At 47.3% G+C, this 17,846-nt stretch overlaps 2 pseudogenes; both read left to right on the top strand.

Annotated features, from left to right (window-relative positions):
* Positions 1–4,508: 4,508 nt before the first annotated feature.
* Positions 4,509–6,080, top strand: LOC140218642 (piggyBac transposable element-derived protein 2-like; annotated as a pseudogene).
* Positions 6,081–6,137: 57 nt separating this feature from the next.
* On the top strand, positions 6,138–16,353 carry LOC140218641 (piggyBac transposable element-derived protein 2-like; annotated as a pseudogene).
* The last annotated feature ends 1,493 nt before the right edge of the window (positions 16,354–17,846 follow it).

Genomic DNA, 17,846 nt, shown 5'->3' with positions numbered 1-17,846 from the left:
TAATTTCCCTTTCCTCCCAGAGTCGCTCAACTCATGCAAGAGAACACTCGACTCAAAGCAGAAATGCAGCAGATGAGGGCCGACTTTGAGTCTTTCCGTAAGTCGTACCCCTCGCAAGTCGAGAAGCAACAGGTGCCCCCCTCAGGGGAGCCACAGGCGCGCTCGGGTAAACGTAGGGCCGCGCCCCCAGAGGGGGACGCTTACTCTATGGAGACCGAGTCCAATAACAAAGACAGAAAGCATGCAGCGGGCAATTCAGCAGCTCGCTGAAAGCGTGACTGCCCTCCTTAAAAGGGTGGCGTCCCTGGAAAGTGCACAGGCCGCGTTAGCTACGGCAAGACAGCCTTCGAGGGAGCCCCGTCGGGCACCTTTACCCGCAAGCACCGTCCCCGTCAACAAGACGGTGGAATGGCCAATCCAAGGCAATCACCATGGCGGTCAATCCAAATAAGTTGGTTGTGTGGCAGTGGAACTGTGCCAGTTTCCAACGGCGCAAAGCTCCGCTGCAGCAATTCGTTTCGGCACAGGCGGTCAAACCGCACGTAATTCTTTTACAAGACGCTCTCGATGACGCGCCCACCTTCCCGGGATGCCGGGTGGTATCGATACGGGAGGAAGGAAGGCGAGGTTTAGCACCCTTGGTCGCACGGAAATGCTCCTTTCAAGTACACAAATTACCAGTTGGCAAAACTAGGGCGGAAATCATTATGGTCGAAATTATCCCTAACAATTGGCTTAAGAGCAGTGTCTTCCTTTTAAACATATACAGCTCGCCGTCGGATCAACGGCAGGCATTCGCCACGATCATGACAAAGGCGGTGGCCCTGAGCAAGAGGGCCCCCATAGTGATAGCGGGTGATTTCCATGCCCCCCACAATGCCTTGGGATACCCCCGCCAATCCACCAAGGGCAATGTCCTTGTCCAGGCAGTTACTGACTGCTCACTGGAATTGATTACGGATGCTCAATACCCGACGCGAACCGGCACGTCGGTAGTCCGAGACACCACTCCGGACCTGGCGTTCGTCAAGAACGCCCCCGGAGCAGGATGGCAAAATTTTCAAGAGAACCTGGGCAGCGACCACTTCATTGTGGAGATTACCCTAACGATTAGCACAGCCCCTACCAGGGAATTTAAAGTGACGGATCGGGATGCCTTCCGCAAAATATCAAAGGCGGACCAGACCGACTACGATAATCTCGATAGTCTGTTCACAAGACTACAGAAGGACGTACAAGCTGCGACCAAGGTGGTTAAGACCGACCTAAAGGTAGATCGTATGGACGCGCGCCTTGTGCACCTCCTAGAAGCCAAAAACTCCATCCTGCGCCACTGGAGAACGCACAGACTCCACCGCCGACATCGTAAGAAAATCGCGGAGCTCAATCGTACAATAAAAACTCATTCCATCGAACTGTCCAGGCAACAATGGAATGAAGTGTGCTCCTCGGTTGATGGGCAGATGAGAACGGGGGGCAAATGGAACCTGCTCAAACACTTACTCGACGATTCGCAAAGCAAAAGCAATTAGAGACTAGCCATCGATCGCATAGTTCATAATCAAAAAGCGGCAGGCGTATTTGAACACGTCCTCCTGCAAGAGTTGGCCGAAAAGTATCTTCCGCTGCGCCACTCCGGTGACGGGGATTATCCTCGTTATCGGGGGGGGAGCGGTGGGGGAGCTCGACGCCCCCTTCATGGAATCCGAAATCTGGGAGGTGCTCCAAACGCTCAACGGTCGCTCTGCACCGGGCCCGGATGGAATCTCCAATAAGCTCCTCCGCAACTTGGACGAATAATCAGTTGCGCTGCTCACCGGGGAGGTCAATAAATTTGGGAAACGGGCCTCGTCCCCGACTCCTGGAAGACAGCCTCAGTTGTGTTCATCCCGAGGCCAGGCAAACCTCTTGCGCCGGAGAACATGCGGCGCATCTCGCTCACGTCCTGCGTGGGTAAGGTGGCCGAACATGTCATTCACAACCGTATATAGGCATATAGAAAATAATGAGTTATTCCCTCACAACATGGTCGGCTTTCGGCCAGCACTCTCCACACAGGACGTCATGTTACTTATAAAGAGGCAAATCCGCAGAGGGGGTTTAAGCGAGACCAATCTACTCAGACTCTACCACGCGTTTCTGATGAGCCACGTTAACTATGTAGCCTCCGCGTTGCGCTGGTCTAAATGGGATGAGGCCAAAATCGACGCCCTCATGCGCAAAAGCATCAAGCGCGTGCTGGGTTTACCACTCACTACCAGCACCGCGCGTCTCGTGCAACTAGGCATGCACAACACCCTATCAGAGGTGATCGAGGCCCAACGAGTGGCCCAAATAATACGACTCTCATCATTGCGAGTGGGGAGATGCATCCTCGAATCCGTTGGATGCGGTCACCAGGAAATCACGGAGCGCAACGTGACCCTATCACCCATGGTCCGAGATACGTTCAAGGTAGATCCCATGCCACGTAACGTCCACAATCAATACAATGTAGGGTGCCAGGTAGCCTGGGCTCGTTCCCTGTTAAAAGCGGCTGCGGTCACTCCGAATCTGGCATGTTTCGTTGACGCCGCCCAGTACGAGCGCTCTGATCACTATGCCGTAGTTTCGGTTGACTCCAATGGCACTCTCGTTAACTCAGCATCCGTGCGGAAGGTTTCTGCAACAGTAGCCGAGCAGGTTGCTATAGCTATAGCACTGAAGGACCCTCTACGTCCCAATATCTTTACAGACTCCAGATCAGCAGCCCGAGCTTTCGCCTCCGGCTCGATCTCAAAGGAGGCGGCGGCCATCCTCGGCAGCGAGGGGGCTGCTGGTTTTCATAGCATCAAATGGTTCCCGGCCCATATGGGAATCAATGTGCACTCTGAGGTTGTTAACGCCAATGAGTTGGCCCATGAATGTGCGCGAGGTCTTACACACCGCGGCGGTTCAGGTGGACTCACGGGCGGCGACTTAGGACTGTACAGGGATTCGCTTCTCACCTTCCATGAAATCTTGCCACATTATCAACTTGCTCGGCGGGCCTTTCCGCTTCCACACCCTAAACTTAATAGACCACAATCGTCGGCGTTTCGCATGCTTCAAACGAGGTCATTTCCCTCCAGGGGCCGATTCAGCCACTTCGCGCCTAATGTAGAACCCCACTGTCCAGACTGTGGGGAGGCGTACTGCTCCTTATCCCATATGCTCTGGCAATGCCCTGCGTTACGCAGCTCATCGCTAAGCACTCTAACCGACTGGGAGGCAGCCCTTAAGAGTGGCGACCTCTCAGAGCAACTACGGGCTGTCCAGAGGGCCTGCGACAGGGCGGAGGACCACGATCTTCCGACCCCGACGTGGGTGCGGCCCGCGACGGCTACGGGAACTCCCTGAAAGGGGAGGTACCCTAACGCCGGTTCCTCAGGACCATTAATAAAGTTCTTTGTCCGTCTGTCCCTTTTCTGTTTTTTTCTCCTTCCTTCAACTCGTTCTCTTAACTACTACAGAAGCAAAGCAACAGCGCTCACATTCGATCCCATAGATGAAATGAATATATGTATATATATATCAGTCATAGCACTCGTAGTACAGCCCTCTGGGCCGTTCACTTTTCGAAAGTAGTCTTATTCAGGTTGTTGTAATTACACAAAGGTATTTCGCTCTCGTTAGCAGCAGTCCTTGAGATAGTTACTTGGGCTAGCTTCCCACGCTATGCGTGCCGCGCTCACACCTGCGTAAGCTTTTCCTCGACTCTAGAGCCGCTCGAGTTCCCTCTCATCGATGGGCGACCATTTTTTTTTTCAAGAAAGTATGCCTTCCAACAACTCGGAATCAGCAAACATCGACCATCGCGGACATCAGGCTCTTTCCACGTAAGTATGAGGTTCTGGACAGGAGCTATGGCGCTTCAATGTAACCTGGGGCCTGACGGACCAACCGACTAACTCTCCGACTCTCCGGGCAACATCCAAGGGTCACGAGTTCAAATCCCCTGTTCTCTTCCTTTTTTTGTTTTCCTTCTTTTTTTTCTTCCCCCCTTTTTAATATTTCGTTTCTTTTAGCTTACCACTATACGGGGACCCTCTTAATCCATTTGGGACCGCTGTACTACTAAAAGTACAGCTACAATTCTATTTCTTTTTAATTGGAAATATGAGTATTTCGTTTTGAGTAGTTTGCCATTCCGCCGGCAGGAGGACAGGCAACACTGCCAAATCAAGCAAGCGCGTTCGTAGCACTCCCCGGAATATGTGTCTACGATCAACTATCGCCAATCTTCATTCCCGCCAACCGAATAGGTAAGCGCTTCGTAAACTTATTCTCCTGGCCAGAATAATCAATATTTAATGAAACCTCTTTGTATATAGCTTCAGGAAGTGGAGTAGTAAGCATTGAGTGCTGTGAAACTTTTATATTTTTCACGCTTTTTGTGTTATATGAGAGTAAACCCTGCTGTACTATCTATAGTACAGCGGGGCTTCGTGTGTGCACAATGGCAGTCGCTCTTGCAGGGAGCCCATAATATGGATCCGGGTGTTTTCTGCGGCAAGAAACCGTTGTGTGGGCTCAGCGAAGCACTCGAGGTTGCAGCAGATATTGCTCAGAATGCTAGGGATGATGTTGATGTGGTCATAATGCCTCCAGACCCATCAGCAGAAACAGATGAAGAGGAAGGCGACGAATACTGTATGGGTGCTATGCTAGTGAATGATGTTTCTGGTAAGAACTTTTTTTTTCTGTTTAGTACGGTAGCGCCTAGTTAGGCACTTTGCGTATTCTCCTTGTTCGGCGTCAATGACCGCGACACCAACAAACACTATTTTGCTTCGTTATTTTCATCCGTAGTAGCCTCTACGGTATGTAGCGTGGCTGAAGCGGGGAGAATCAGACAGGGCTTGGAATACACGAAGGTTGGTGATTCAGTGTGGGAGGGGAGGCAGTGTGCACTGTGAATATTTGCATCAGTTTGCGCAGATGTCTCCGAGTGTACTCCGATGCACCTTCGAGGTGCAGTTCAACCTGCGCGGAAGCAGGTTCTTGCCGATGTCACGGCCTCCTGTTTTCAGCGAAACAGACTATGAGACATAACCTTCGAAATCGTGTAAGTCCTTTACATCAAACCATTTTTCGCAGAGAAACTCAAAGTTCATTGGTATAGAAATGAAGAAGAAGATGACGAGTGCGCCCTTGCATTGAAGCGCGCAAAGGTTCCTGCCGTGAACTGGACCAGGAATCGACCTGAATATACCTGGGAGAATTCAACTGACGGGGCAGCGGAACACTAAGCCATGTTGCAGTCTCTCTACAACGGTTGTTGTCCGAGTCAAGTATTCTGCACCATTCTTGATGGTCAAATACTCACTCATGTAATAATACAGACAGGCAAGTATGCAAAGCAGAAAAATGAACACAGCTTTGCTCTCGATTTGGATGATCTGAAGAGGTTCATCGGTATTCTTTTGCTGTCTGGCTACGAAAGGCTCCCTCGTCAGAAACTTTACTGGTGCGTTGATGAAGATGTTGGAGTGCTCTACGTAGCTAAGTGCATGAGCCAAAATATATTTCTTGAGATAAAAACATTTTTGCACCTAGCCAACGATGACTTGATGGGGGAGACGACTGATCGTATGTTCAAAATGCGTCCCCTCAGGAACCTACTGAACGAGCGTTTTCAGCAGCATGGTATCTTCCACCGAAACCTTTCTATAGACTAGTCTATGGTAAAAGATTTTGGACACTTTTCCTCCAATCAATTCATGCGTGGCAAGCCAATTCGCTTTGGGTTCAAAAACTGGATGGTGTGCAGTTCTGACGGCTACTGTTATGGTTTTGATACCTACTGTAGAAAATATCCCAACTCTGATAAGAATCCGCTGGGAACTCGCATTGTTTTCTCTCTGCTTGAGGCAATCTCTGATCCTAGTGACGACATAGTCTTTTTCGTCAATGTTTTGACAACTCGGAATCTCCTTGTTACTCTGCGTGAAAAGGGGTTTAGGGCAACAGGCACTCTTCGCGAGAACCGGCGTATGAAGTCCCCTCTTCCAGCTCAAAAAGAAATGAAAGAAAAGCAAGGCGGAGAATTTTTTTATTGATTCGACCCTGTCGGTGAGGTTCTTCTCGAAAAGTGGAAGGACAGCAGTGTTGTAACAATGGCTACGAACTACGACGGTATTGAACCCACGGCCTTTATAAAGCGGTGTTAGTCTGCAGTTCACGAAAGGCTGAATGTTCCGCAACCGAAGCTGTTCAGCAGCTATAACAGCGGCATGGGAGGCGTAGACCTCTTAGATCAAGCCGTAAACAACTATAATGTTGACATTCGCGGCAAAAAGTGGTGGCCTTTGTTTGCGCAAATGCTAAACGAGGCCGTGGTCAATGCATGGAAAATTTATCAAGTGGTTGCAGATGAGCCAATCGACCTCCTTGCGTTTCAAAGAAATGTCACGCGGTATTACCTGCGTCTCGGCACAAACAATAACGCCACTCGCAAACGGCCAGCCTCCATCGTAGGTGACATTGTACTTGAAAAGGGAGGCCACTTTCCAAATAAATTAGAAAAGCAGCCGCGGTGCAAATATTTCCACAAAAGGTCGATGTTGGCATGTGTGAAGTGCAATGTAACAGTTCGTTTGAAACATGAGTGCTTCAACAAGTTTCATGCACCTAAGTAACAGCATGAAGGAAGTGTTTGTTTTGCAATGGGAAAAACCCAGCGTACTATAAATAGTACACCTCTGTAAGATTTGAAGGAATAAAGATATTTCCTTGACACTGAAGAAATTTCCTCTATCCACTAAAGAGACATCGTACACCAAAAATAAACAGAATTGGGCGTGTAGATTTTTCTTCGTCCCTAATGGGTTAAAGATATGCATGGCCAAACATGTGCAGGTCATAAATACCAGGTTTCTGCAGTTGAAGTGCCATCTGTGCGGTTTAACCGAGCTCAGCTTATATATAGATCCACCTTCACTGGTCCACCTTGACCGATCAAAGAAGGCACCACTGTAGGTTAAATGAGGCGTACAACACCTGCGGTGGCGGCAGAGTATCCGCCTCGCGTGCAAGAGGACCGTGGTCCAAATCCCGATGCCGCGCAATGTTCCAAAAAAAAACACGTGTGCTGAGAAAATTGCGTAAACAGGCCTGGAGTGCGGCCTGATCCCGGTGACCAGAACCAGTAACGCACTCTCTCCCCAGAGCAGGATTGGCCACCCTGGTGCAGTACTTGGCCGCAACCTCCTATATGAATACAACAATGAAACCCCGGCTCTCAGTCCCCAGCAGCCGCGAAGCAACTGACCACAGCCGCGGTCAGATCTGTGACGCAGCAGAGGGTGCTAAGAATCCCTGGCTCCGGACAGGCCGCCACTGAAATTTGAACCTGGCAACGTTTAACGTTAGAACGTTATCTAGTGAGGCGACTCTAGCAGTGTTATTGGAGGAATTAGAGGCTAGTAAATGGGATATAATGGGGCTCAGTGAGGTTAGGAGGACAACAGAAGCATATACAGTGCTAAAAAGCGGACACGTCCTGTGCTACCAGGGCTTAGCGGAGAGACGAGAACTAGGAGTCGGATTCCTGATTAATAAGGATATAGCTGGTAACATACAGGAATTCTATAGCATTAACGACAGGGTGGCAGGTCTTGTTGGGAAACTTAATAAGCTGTACAAATTGAAGGTCGTACAGGTCTACGCGGCTACATCCAGTCATGATGACCAAGAAGTCGAAAGCTTCTATGAAGGCGTGGAATCGCGATGGTTGAAGTCAAAACAAAATACACTATACTGATGGGCGACTTCAATGCCAAGGTAGGCAAGAAGCAGGCTGGAGACAAGTCAGTGGGGGAATATGGCATAGGCTCTAGGAATAACAGGGGAGAGTTATTAGTAGAATTTCCAGAACATAATAATATGTGGATAATGGATACCTTCTTCCGCAAGCGGGTTAGCCGAAAGTGGAGTGGGGGAGCCCAAATGGCCAGACAAGAAATGAAATAGACTTCATACTCTGCGCTAACCCTGGCATCATACAAGATGTGGACGTGCTCGGCAAGGTGCGCTGCAGTGACCATAGGATGGTAAGAACTCGAATTGAGGAGGGAACGGAATAAATTGCTACATAAGAAGCCAATCAATGAGTTGGCGGTAAGAGGGAAACTAGAGGAATTCCGGATCAAGCTACAGAACAGGTATTCGGCTTTAACTCAGGAAGAGGACCTTAGTGATGAAGCAATGAACGATAATCTTATGGGCATCATTAAGGAGTGTGCAATAGAAGTCGGTGGTAACTCCGTTAGACAGGATACCAGTGAGCTATCGCAGGAGACGAAAGATCTGATCAAGAAACGCCAATGTATGAAAGCCTCTAACCCTACAGCTAGAATAGAACAGGCTGAACTTTAGAAGTTAATCAACAAGCGTAAGACAGCTGACATAAGGAAGTATAATATGGATAGAATTGAACATGCTCTCAGGAACGGAGGAAGCCTAAAAGCAGTGAAGACGAAACTAGGAATAGGCAAGAATCAGATGTATGCTTTAAGAGACAAAGCCGGCAATATTGTTACTAATATTGATGAGATAGTTCAAGTGGCTGAGGAGTTCTATAGAGATTTATACAGTACCACTAGCACCCACGACGATAATGTCAGAGAGAATAGTCTAGAGGAACTTGATATCTCACAAGTAACGCCGGAAGAAGTAAAGAACGCCTTGGGAGCTATGCAAAGAGGGAAGGCAGCTGGGGAGGATCAGGTAACAGCAGATTTGTTGAAGGATGGTCGGAACATTGTTATAGAAAGACTGGCCACCCTATATACACAATGCCTCATTACCTCGAGGGTACCGGAATCCTGGAAGAACGCTAACATAATCCTAATCCATAAGAAAGGGGACGCCAAAGACTTGAAAAATTATAGACCGATCAGCTTACTGTCCGTTTCCCACAAAGTATTTACTAAGGTAATCGCAAATAGAATCAGGAACACCTTAGACTTCTGTCAACCAAAGGACCAGGCAGGATTTCGTAAAGGCTACTCAACAATAGACCATATTCACACTGTCATTCAGGTGATAGAGAAATGTGCGGAACATAACCAACCCTTATATATAGCTTTCATTGATTACGAAAAAGCGTTTGATTCAGTTGAAACCTCAGCAGTCATGGAGGCATTACGGAATCAGGGTGTAGATGAGCCATATGTAAAAATACTGAAGGATATCTATAGCGGCTCCACAGCCACCGTAGTCCTCCATAAAGAAAGCAACAAAATCCCAATAAAGAAAGGCGTCAGACAGGGAGATACGATCTCTCCAATGCTATTCACAGCGTGTTTACAGGAGATATTCAGAGACTGGGGGTGGGAAGAATTGGGGATAAAAGTGAATGGAGAATACCTTAGCAACTTGCGATTCGCTGATGATATTGCCTTGCTTAGTAGTAACTCAGGAGACCAATTGCAATGCATGCTCACTGACCTGGAGAGTCAAAGCAGAAGGGTGGGTCTGAAATTTAATCTGCTGAAAACTAAAGTGATGTTTAACAGTCTCGGAAGACAACAGCAGTTTACGATAGGTAGCGAGGCACTCGAAGTGGTAAGGGAATATATCTACTTAGGGAAGGTAGTGACCACGGATCCGGATCATGAGACTGAAATAACCAGACGAATAAGAATGGGCTGGGGTGCGCTTGGCAGGCATTCTCAAATCATGAACAGCAGGTTGCCACTATCCCTCAAGAGAAAAGTGTATAACAGCTGTGTCTTACCAGTACTCACGTATGGGGCAGAAACCTGGAGGCTTAGGAAAAGGGTTCTGCTTAAATTGAGGACGACGCAACGAGCTATGGAAAGAAGAATGATGGGTGTAACGTTAAGGGAAAAGAAAAAAGCAGATTGGGTGAGGGAACAAACGCGGGTTAATGACATCTTAGTTGAAATCAAGAAAAATAAATGGGCATGGGCAGGACATGTAATGAGGAGGGAAGATAACCGATGGTGATTAAGGGTTACGGACTGGATTCCAAGGGAAGGGAAGCGTAGCAGGGGGTGGCAGAAAGTTAGGTGGGCGGATGGCATCAAGAAGTTTGCAGGGACAATATGGCCACAATTAGTACATGACCGGGGTAGTTGGAAAAGTATGGGAGAGGCCTTTGCCCTGCAGTGGGCGTAACCAGGCTGATGATGATGATAAAAAAGAACCCATGTAGTCAAAATCAGATTGTAATTTTCGCTCGCAAAACCATTCAATATTTATTCAACTAAGTCCATCTGTGTATGTGCTATTAAGTGATGTATTGCTGCTTCCTTCCATCTACTGAAGTACTAAAGCGCCAAACAGACGACACAAGAAGAGACACGGACGAGTGCTTACTAACAACTGATGCTTTGGTGACAGAAACGCACAATATATACGCAAATCTAGCCACGCAACTCACACGTTGTCGAAAATCACATGGTAACCAGACAAAAGGCGATAACACGATTGTAAAAGATGACGAAACTTGAATAAAAGATGACGTTCGCGACAATGACACGTGGTGTATAGAGCCAAAGAACCATAAAGATAATGGTTATGCGATACACAAAACACGGCTGTAAGGGAGTACCCCATTAGAAACTAAAATATTAAGATTTCTCACCAAACGCAGGCGGCGCACCAACGTGGTAAGTTCTAACCAAGGGCTTCTAAAAGGGCTTCTAAACTTATTCGAGTTTCGTCATATTTTACAATCGTTTTATCGCCTTTTGCCTGGTTACCGTGTGATTTAAAAAACAGTTATGGGGTTTTACGTGCCAAAACCACTTTCTGATTATAAGGCACGCCGTAGTGGGGGACTCCGAAAATTTCGAACACCTGGGGTTCCTTAACGTGCACCTAAATCTAAGTACACGGGTGTTTTGGCATTTCGCCCCCATCGAAATGCGGCCGGCGTGGCCCATGTGATTTTCGCCAACGTGTGAGTTGCGCGGCCAGATTTGCGTATATATTGTGTGTTTCTATCAATAAAGCATCAGTTGTTAGTAAGCGCTCGTCCGTGTCTTTAGCCATTTAGTACTTCAGTAACGTGCACCAACTAGCCCAACAAGAAGTTTTGCTTGAATTCCTTCCATGTAGCCTGTCATCTTACAGTTTCTTTCCTCTTTACCTACTTGCATTCTGTATTATGACGCATGCCCACTACGGGGGATTGGCCAACAAGCCGGTGGTTAGACAGATGGGGGATAGAAAACTTGAGTGAAAAAGTATGTCACGGTAAAGTTGAAATTGTTCCAGGAATTAAAGTTGACGTATTAATGTTAGATACGTTTTTCTTCCTTGCAGCAAAACGTGCGCTTTATGAAAGGATAGAAAATTAAAAGGTAATAAATCTAAATTAATTTCAAATTGGATAGAGAGAGAAAAGGATGCACAGAAAGGCAGGGAGGTTAACGAGAGGCAGTTCCGGTTGGCTCCGGTCGGCAAGGTAATGGAGAGAATGATCTTTGCACGGTTAGATTGGTACTTGGAATTTTACAACGTCTATCCAGAGGTAATGGCAAGCTTCGACGCGGACACTCGTCTATAGATAGCGTTATTGACCTTGCAACATATGTACAGCACCAGAAACATCTGAAGCGAATCACTGCGGCCATATTCCTAGATGTTAAAGGAGCGTACGACAATGTAGCCCCTCATGCGATTCTGGACGCCTTAGAAGCTGTAGGGATTGGTGGACACGCCTTTCGTTGGATACGCAGCTATTTGAATGGAACATTTTTGTTTTGACTCAAGACGGACCAACGCCGTCTAGCTATACCAGTCGTGGTGTACCGCAAGGCGGAGTACTCAGCCCGACCCTGTTCAACCTGGTGCTCGTTGGTCTCGCGGATTCGTTACCGCAAACCGTTCAGCTCTCCGTATATGCAGAAGACATTTGCATATGGGCTTCAGGAGTGACACGTGTACAAGTCCGCGCACGACTTCAGAAGCTTTCAACGGCCGTGTCAACATACCTAATAAGGCAAAGCCTGGAGCTTTCCCCTGAGCAATGTGCACTCGTTGCTTTTATCGCAAAGCGATGGCTCCGTATGCTTTGCGGATTAATGACCAAACAGTACGATACAGACGAATGCACCGCTTTCTTGGCGTCATCATTGGTAGGGACTTGTCTTGGAGCCCTCAGATCTCGTACATGACAAAGCGTTTGGCCGCCATCGTGGACCTTCTTCCGTTTCTCGGCAGGAAGTCCTGGGGCACAACAGTTCCATCAATGTTCCAACTATATAAAGCACTGTTTTGGGGCTTCCTGCGGTACAGCTTACTTGTACTAGAAAATACTTGCACTACAAATATCCGAAATGTCCAGAGTGTGCAAGCACAAGCACTCAGAGCTTGTCTCGATCTCCCCAAAACTACGTCATCGACTGCGACCGTGGCCATTGCCGGAGACGCTCCTTTGACAGTCTACATAGATACAGATGTCCTGAGAGCACGCATCCGACACCTGACTCGAATTCCCTCACACCATCTTGCTTGCTTGCCAGAAAAGAGGCCACATTCAACTTTTGCCAAAAGTATTCTAAGACATCAGTCCTATTTTTTGTCACAATTTACGCCTGCTACATGATTATCAGACCCATTGTGGTGTCTGCACCGGCCGCAAGGGCAATTGACAATTCCAGGCATGAGAAACAAAGCCGGAGCGCCTTTGCAATCTTTGAAACAAGAAACTTTGGAACACATTCGCAACGTGCACAGATTCCGGCAACATGTCTACACATATGGTTCGGTAAAACTCAACAGCTCAACTGCTGCAGTCATCATCCCAGCAAAATCTGAAGAAGTCAAATTAAAAGCTTGTGACCACATCTACGGGTGCTGAACTTGCGGCACTCCGTGCTGCACTTGATTTCATTAAGCAGGAACCACCGCAACAATGGACTGTCTTTAGCGACTCGAAGGCCGCCCTTCAGTGCATACAAAGCCCAATGCGCCACGGACCCAATGAACAACTGGCTTCAGAAATTCTACCCATATATCATTGCTGCGGTCTGCGGGGCTTCACGGTAGACTTTAAGAACGCCGCCATCTACCGCCCTGTAGTGTACGCGGTTTGTTCATGCTCGTCTCCATTTCTCTCTACTTCAAATGGGAAGTTTATGAAATGTCAAAGGATAAATAAGTAAGCTAAGCAGATATTTTTCTTGTGTTGCAAAAGGGCTCGCAGACGACCACGCACACCTTCCTGTGGTTAAAACCCGATATAGAGGCCCAGAAGGAGTAAATATTTTCAGTATTTACAGCAAGGCCTAATTTTCAGAAGGGAATTTCGAAGTCTTTTATTTTTTCTATGGAATGTAAATCAACGGCTGGTTAATAAAATATGATCAATGGTTTCATGTTATTTGCAGATATGGCATAGAGGGCACAGTGCCAGACCAGAACTGTGTAAATAAATATGTAATGATGGAATACGGCGTCGTAAATTTGTGCGGGTGATTTCCAATTTACGTGTGGGATACCATTGATTGTCCCAAGAGAAAAATATATGGTTAAAGCCTGCTATTTCAAATGTCTGTTCTGCAGAGTATATCAAAAGCGAAACTTTTCTAAATCTCTCCGCTGCCGTTTACACCGATAATGAATTGGTCACTATTACATCTCTCCAAGAACTTACAGGAAGTTTTTGAAGAGCTAAAGTAATTGCTAATATTTCTGCCCCATATATTGCTGTAAAACCAGGAAGTCGCAATAAATATTACCAGGGTAGCGCCTCGAAAAACATAGCTACACTTGCTTTCACTTCACACGTTGATGCATCCGTCGCAATTACATTATTGATATTCAGTGGCACTAAGTCATATTATAATTGACAGCGTAAACATCTAGTGGGCAGGAGTTTTGCAGCGCAAGGAAATATATAATCAAAGTCAATCTTAATTGTATCTGCGGGATTTTCTGGAGAATGATCTTGCGTATCTGCGCCCTTGTCAACAAAAAGCTCTTCGGTTAGATTTGGTCCTTAGAGCAAATTGCTCCCAATTCTGACGTTGGGCATATTATTAGCGAAGCCTGCTGGCCAATGGCGAACAGTGGACGTATTGGGCGAGGGTCACTTTCGGCGACAGTGTCGCCTCGGCGATAGTATCGGAGTCATGCGAACGCTGATTGAATGTTTAAGAAAGAAACCGACGACGTAGTGCTTAACCAGCCAAGCAGCGTGCGCCGATGGCGAAGGTGTGGCCAAGGCGACAGTATAGCCGAAACTGATCGTCGCAGAATACATCCCCTGCACTTACAAACGAAAAGCTTTGTGAATTTGGCCTCTGAACATCTAATGCTTATATTTGTGCTCACCCAAAAAGAACTTGCTTATTATATAGACGGAATGGTGTTTCGTCGAAGAACGCAGACTTTCCCTCAATAAGTACAAACCTGCGTTCTGCATATCTACGACTTCTGTTTCCATTCCCTCCTTCCTAAAGAGTAGGCAGGAGTCGTGCCCCTCTCGGTGGCAGATGCCAGCCTGCTCCTTCCCTCTTTCCTTCTCTGGCCATTATATATGTGTTTTCATGTCTAATAAGAATAATAATAATAATAATCATTATAGTAATAAGAATTCCAATAGCTTTGGAAGTTCAGGTACAAGTCTATGCATATCTTCATGCTCCGTTTAGCGAACCGGAAGAACAACACCTGCGTCACAGCACGGCGTTGTGCCCAAGAAGGTGGGTCATAGCAATGGCCACACAGATTGCTATTAGAGAGGAATGCCACGGGTTGAAAGGAAGGTAACATTTACCCCCTTGTAGCTTTTTTAGTATAGTGCACTGCCATGAAATTTTGGTAACTAAATATTTTGTGAGAGATGCTCTCTGTCTCAGCGTTACTCTCAGGTGTGACGAAAATCCTATCACGGATCCGTGAATTCGAGGTGGCAAGCGCTGAAAATAATGTCGATGTTATCAGACAGAGTGAAACATCATGAACTTAATTATTCTCCCAAACCCCAGAATGAAACTTTGGCATCAAAAAATTAGTAAGCGGAACAGCAAGTCATGGGCGTGCATGTACTTTCAACTGCCGCGGGAAACGGGAACGCACGGCATCTGCGATTCACCAGGGCCCGTGTTCACAAGCAGGCGTTCGGGCGGCTCCCGCCGCCAAATACAGCGACGTAACGAGTTGTAGCGGTGCCTTTTTCTACGGGTTTTCTCGCACATTTTTTCGCGGTTCGTCAGTAGCCAGAGTGACGCTCCGCCCGCGTTATTAAAGGGCTCCGCCGGGCGTCAACGGTGGATGATCGCAGTGGCAAGCGGAAGGCATCGCTACAAACTCGTGGCCCAGCCCAGCGCCGCGGCAGCACCCAAGAGCGGATCACACTTTAAAAAAATTATTATTCTGGGGTTTTACGTGTGAAAACCACAATCTGACCGTGAGGCACACCGTAGTGTGGGGCTCCGGATTAATTTTGACCACCTGTGGTTCTTCAACGGGCACACCCAATGCGTGGTAAGCGAGGGTGCTTGAATGCGGCCTCCGCGCTGCCGGAATTTAACCTACGACCTCGATCTGCGCAACCCAACGCCACAGCCGCTTGGCTACCGTGGTGGGTGGATGACGCTTGCGAAAGAGAACTTTTGTGAATACGGGCACTGAGTGTGGGAGGGGAGGCAGTGTGCACTGTGAATATTTGCATCAGTTTGCGCAGATGTCTCCGAGTGTACTCCGATGCACCTTCGAGGTGCAGTTCAACCTGCGCGGAAGCAGGTTCTTGCCGATGTCACGGCTTCCTGTTTTCAGCGAAACAGACTATGAGACATAGCCTTCGCAATCGTGTAAGTCCTTTACATCAAACCATTTTTCGCAGAGAAACTCAAAGTTCATTGGTATAGAAATGAAGAAGAAGATGACGAGTGCGCCCTTGCATTGAAGCGCGCAAAGGTTCCTGCCGTGAACTGGACCAGGAATCGACCTGAATATACCTGGGAGAATTCAACTGACGGGGCAGCGGAGCACTAAGCCATGTTGCAGTCTCTCTACAACGGTTGTTCTCCGAGTCAAGTATTCTGCACCATTCTTGATGATCAAATACTCACTCATGTAATAATACAGACAGGCAAGTATGCAAAACAGAAAAATGAACACGGCTTTGCTCTCGATTTGGATGATCTGAAGAGGTTCATCGGTATTCTTTTGCTGTCTGGCTACCAAAGGCTTCCTCGTCAGAAACTTTACTGGTGCGTTGATGAAGATGTTGGAGTGTTCTACGTAGCTAAGTGCATGAGCCAAAATATATTTCTTGAGATAAAAACATTTTTGCACCTAGCCAACAATGACTTGATTGGGGAGACGACTGATCGGATGTTCAAAATGTGAAAACCACAATCTGACCGTGAGGCACACCGTAGTGTGGGGCTCCGGATTAATTTTGACCACCTGTGGTTCTTCAACGGGCGCACCCAATGCGTGGTAAGCGAGGGTGCTTGAATGCGGCCTCCGCGCGGCCGGAATTGAACCCACGACCTCGAACTGCGCAGCCCAACGCCACAGCCGCTTGGCTACCGTGGTGGGTGGATGACGCTTGCGAAAGAGAACTTTTGTGAACACGGGCACTGATACTGCGTGGGCGTGCATATTTCCTTAGAGTGTTCAACATTTCCGAGTGCATTGATGAAAGTGCGGCGAGGAAAAGTTGCGCAACATGAAATTAAATAAGCAGTGCATGTGCGTAGACAAGCCAAGCTGCGCCGAAGCACAGTAAAATATTCTTGCAGTTTCGTTTGGAAGAACCAGCTCATCAACTTGTGGCTTTTGGTAGTGTATTGCGCTGTGTACATCGTGTAAGCGGTAATTACTTTTCTTGAGTCTGTGTGCGTGTGTGTGTTTGTACGCGTATCGAATTGCGCGGTATTACGTGTCGAAACCGCAATTTGATTATGAGGAATGCTGTAGTGGGGAACCTGCGGATTAATTGTGATCACCAGGGGATCTCTAATGGGTCCCTATTGCACGCGACACGGGCGGTTCCGCATTTCGGCCCCATCGAAGTGCGGCCGCCGCGACCGGGAATGGATCCTACAACCTTGTGCTTAGCCGCGCATTACCATAGCCGCTAAGCCACTGCGCCTGGTCGTATGTGTATTGGGGCTGGGGGTTGTGGAGAAATAAAATTTGCAACGTAGATTTAAAATTTTCAAGGTTGTGACACGCAGTAAAGGCAGAATGGTATTGCGTTATGAACACTATGAGAGATGATGCCAAAGAGAATCAACGATGTGACGATCCATGAAAACCTAGCGCTGAAGTGGATGAAAGCAACATGGACGTAAAATTTTTATTCCTGCATTGGTGAATACATGATTATTAAGAGGTAATTAGGTTTCCTTCGGACGTAATAAATGATCACAGCACGTCGTTGTTTCCTTATGCAGGCGAAAAGAAATATTTGTGTGTTTCTTGTCCTTTATGAAGTTCTTTTTTTCATATCGTGGGTTGCAAAGCCGCAGGCATTTGTAGTCAAAACATTCAGCAAGTACAAAAGTACGTACGACTACGACGCCTTAATCTTGTAATGCTATATAACAAGTCGTGCATACAAGGATCAGCATGCTTGTTCAGCGAGATGCACATTATTGTTAAGTTCTGCATAGCAGGATAAACGATATCTCTCAAAGTTTAGACTGGGAGATGTGTGCAGCAATGAATGCCAAGTGATCATGCTGCTTTAGTGTTTGTCCTATTTGGTCTTCCCGCAGAACCTTTAGTGGTCACGCATCGTGGCACAACTTTTGTCTGAAGTGGTACAATGGAACCAAGACTTAATTGCCTGCGCTGATATATCAAGCTTTATCATACTGCGTGTGCTTTTT

The sequence above is a fragment of the Dermacentor andersoni genome, chromosome 1 (genome assembly GCF_023375885.2).
Source record: "Dermacentor andersoni chromosome 1, qqDerAnde1_hic_scaffold, whole genome shotgun sequence".
NCBI classification, from domain to species: Eukaryota; Metazoa; Arthropoda; class Arachnida; order Ixodida; family Ixodidae; genus Dermacentor; species Dermacentor andersoni.
This window is presented reverse-complemented; position numbering and strand designations above follow the sequence as displayed.